The sequence below is a fragment of the Lactuca virosa genome, chromosome 5 (assembly GCF_052849685.1).
Source record: "Lactuca virosa cultivar CGN04683 chromosome 5, Lactuca_virosa_CGN04683_v6, whole genome shotgun sequence".
In the NCBI taxonomy this organism is placed as follows: Eukaryota; Viridiplantae; Streptophyta; class Magnoliopsida; order Asterales; family Asteraceae; genus Lactuca; species Lactuca virosa.
Window position 1 is genome coordinate 279,463,072 of NC_136430.1, and position 4,069 is coordinate 279,467,140.

Consider the following 4,069-nt stretch of genomic DNA (forward strand, 5'->3'; position numbering starts at 1 on the left):
GCATATAGGATCTGCACTTGCGACCACAGAAGGTTTCGAATGGAGCAACTTAAATGCTAACATGATAAAGGACTTGACTAATTGGTAAATGGGTATCCCAAACTTTACCAAAGTCGATCACATATGCTCATGACTACTCTAGTTCCCAGAGATTTCTAAAGTGACTGCCTGATCTGGGAGATGATTCTATTATCTCAACGGAGATAACAGATATTGGAACACCGTGCACTCCGACTAATCTCTCTAACACACGTTCTAGTTATCTTCTCTATTTGCCTGTTTCTTCAAAATTGTAGGAAGTGTGTGGACTTGGCTAACGTGTCGACGATCACCCAAAATGGCATCAAGTCCACCTGTTGCCTTGGTAACTTGATTATAAAGCCTATTGTAATCCGCTACCACTTCCACTCAGGTATCTCCGGTTGTTGTAGTAAGCCTGCGGACTTTTGCTTTAATAAGACTCATACTTGGCTCATCTATCATCACCTCGTGTATACGAGTCATATATAATTTAGATTGACAAAACGTTCGGTTGTGTGGCTCTGCCCCAAGTCCACAACCAGACAAGGAACAGGAAATAGGGCGGAATCATACATCCTAAATCTTGTTGAGTCTAAACTATATGCCACTCTTGCGTATACATTTAGCAGCGATAGATTAGTCTAATGAGTTCTTTATTCTTGAACTTTAGTCTTCTTCGGAGGTCTATTCGGTATACTACGGGTGGTTACTGACTTCTGAAACTTCTTTGGTGCTTTTCGCTTCTAGTTTTCTATCTACTGAGTAGGCTAGAAGGTGTGGTACCCCTCACATGGGTACTTCTGAGGTCTTGAGGTGAGAGATGACATAAGGGTTTGCGTTATGGTTTGGAAGAATTTTATCTTACGGCTGATTAAGGAAGAGGTTCTTTTACACAGTATAAGAATTTTTACATGGTAAGGACCAGGCCAAACTATGTCGAATGAGGATGTCAGAATTTTCTCGACGAAATAGATATTAAGTCGTTCTGGGGGAAATGATTACTAGGATGATGAACTATCCTATGTACCTAAGTTTTGAGTGCTTCCGGTTTTATTTTGTTATTACTGTTACGAATCCCCTTTTTGATTCGAAATTGGCGGTTACTACCAATACGAGGGTTCTGATAATTTGAAATTATGAACTTTCATAAAATGATCCTTATTAGGTCTCTCTATAATCGCTTGGTGTATACAAGTCATGTATAATTAAGATTGGTAAGACCTTTGACTGAGCAACCCTGCCTTAAATTCACAACCAAACAAGGAACAGGAAATGAGGCGGGATCACTCACTCTAAGTCTACAAATCATAATTATAAATGACCCTAATGTATACACTAAGCCATCATAGGTTACCTGTTAGGGTTACATATTTTATATGAATACTGTGATTTAATTTGAACGAGAGAGTAATCACAATTATAACTAATTATTGGGGTTTGGAAGCATACCAAAATATAGCAGGGTTCTTTGATGCCTTCCCATGTATTGGGGTCAAACTCCTCCTGCTGCCCCGTCGTTCCTCTCGGTTGCACAATCCCTATTGTAATGTCCTATTTTCACCACAAAGGTGACATATTGGAATGGTTCCAACATTGGTGGTTGAAGTGATGAACTCAACCGGAGTTCTACAAATGCGGGCGATGTGCCCCTTTATGTTGCATCTATTGCAATGTAGCTCTCTGCAAACTCCATGATGATGGTAGTTGCACTTGCTGTAGTGTGGGAGGTTTCCTAAGTACGGCGTGGTCGGTGCTGGAATAACAGGGCTGATGGGGGTATTGACTGCCCCAGTTCGTTGCCCTCTGTTAGGTTCTTGAGTTGAACAACCCCCTTTCTTGTTCTCAAACTTTCGTTTCAGGATATTAGGCTTAAGGTTCGAAGTGTTCTCACAAATAGGTACTCGTTGCTGTACTTAGTTATCACTACGATCGGGATTACCGATATTATTACCACTAACATTTGCGTTGTTAGCATTAAGGTGTGCCATGACAGTTGCTACAGCTGCTGTGACTGCAGCTTGAAACGTAGCCGAATCTATTTGAAGAATTGGTGTGTTGCCAGTGGGTTGGTTTTGTTTCTTCGGAGGCATAATCCTGTTACACGATAAGAAAATGAGCTCGTGAGCGACTATCGTTGGCTCTAGATGTATTCTAATCATTTGTATCTACATATAAATCTTTCCCTTTGTTATACTGTTCTCAATGATTCGACCTGCATCCTTATGATGCAGTCCTAGTAAGGAGCAGAAATAAGTTTCTAGAATGGTTATGAACCGAGTGTCATCCGAGCTAAGTTACCTTCGATTGGTGGATATTGTTTTCCAACTTTCGAAATGATTTGAAAACATTTCATAATAAAGTCTACATAAAATAGACTTATGAATTTGAGAAGTAATCACTATCAATTGAGATTTTGTGATCCGATTTATTGTTATTAGCCGTGTCAGGGAAAGACGATAAGCTCAAAACCTAATGTGAGTAATGTAAACACTAACTCACTAGGTTGTATTATTTATTAGTTATTACTTAGATGAAAAGGCGCTCAAACACTTCACATGAATCACGCATGGTTTTCCTCTGATCTCTATTCTATTCTTGGCGGTAATGATTTGTTCTCTCCTGGTATCTATAGGGTGTCCTTCTCCTCCGTAGGTATATTGAATTCCTGAGCTGTCTTACTTCCGATTCTGACACTGATCCCCATTACTTCGTAATGAAGATTTTGAATCTTGGAAGTTCATGCGAATCTCTCATTGTTGTCCTTAATAGGGTAAGGGCACTAAATGATTTCTATAGTTTCTTTATTTCTCATCTGTTTCTTTCTCAGAATTCTCCTAATGAAATTCTGTTGGATCCTCCTTGACTCTTCTATTGATTGCTGGAGTGACTACATCTATCTAAGGGGTTTATACGAGAATGGGAATGTCTAAAGAATCTATGAGAAAATCTAATTTTTTATGAAGGTGATCCTTTCTGGTCCTTCTATAATCACATAGTGTGTATCGATTATATATAATCCAGATCAAATAGACCTTCGAATAAGTAATCCTACTCTAAAACCACATCCAAACAAGGAAAAGGAAGTAGAGTGAAAATCACATATTCTAAGTCTATAAAATCTCAACTATATATAACCTTAACGTATCCACTTAGTAATTATAGACTTACCAGAAATGATCTTTTTAACATTTCCCCAAAGTTATTTATGGTTTCTAAAATACTTCCATGGTATTTTAATTATAAGTTTGATTCTTGGACTTCTAGATATAAGAAGTTGATAAGTTTTCAGTTTTCTTGTTATAGCATCCTAAAATACTCCTATAGTATTTTAACCTTTATGTTTGGTTCTAGAATTCTTCTGGTACCTAGGTAAGTTTTAGACTTGTTGCAACACTAAAATCACTCCCAAACACATGTTGGTCATATCTCAAATGAATATAGTTGATCAGGATATATTGATCCCAGATATGATTACATAACTGTCCAGGTTTAACTGTAATGTCCAACATCCAAATACTTTTGTTTTGTTCTACTTGTGATACTCATTCTAGTATATATATTCTGCATGTACTTATACTTTTATAAAATATTGTTATATTTTTGAAATATAACTCTTGGTCAGAGTGTTTTTATCCCAATGGGTTTATAGTTGTATATCTTTTATGACTGATATACTGAGTTCTCTATAAACAATGCTTTGATACCAATCTGTCACACCCCCAAACCAGAACGGCGGAAACGTTCGCGGGCGGAGGACGTCATGTAAGTATCACAACACATGCAATATAGTAATCAAAGTACAAACAACCATTGCGTTACTAAGTATAAGTTTTACATAAGTGTTTAAACATTACATATTCAAACATCAAAGTAGAAGACAAGAGTCGCAGTACGGTACTGGGTAGTCTTCTAAGTAGAAGACAAGAGTCGCAGTACGGTACTAGGTAGTCTTCTCAAAAGCTTCGAGAGTGTACCTGTTTACTGGATTCCTGAGAATACAAGTTATTTTGAAAGAGAGGATCAACATTTAAGCTGGTGAGTTCATAAG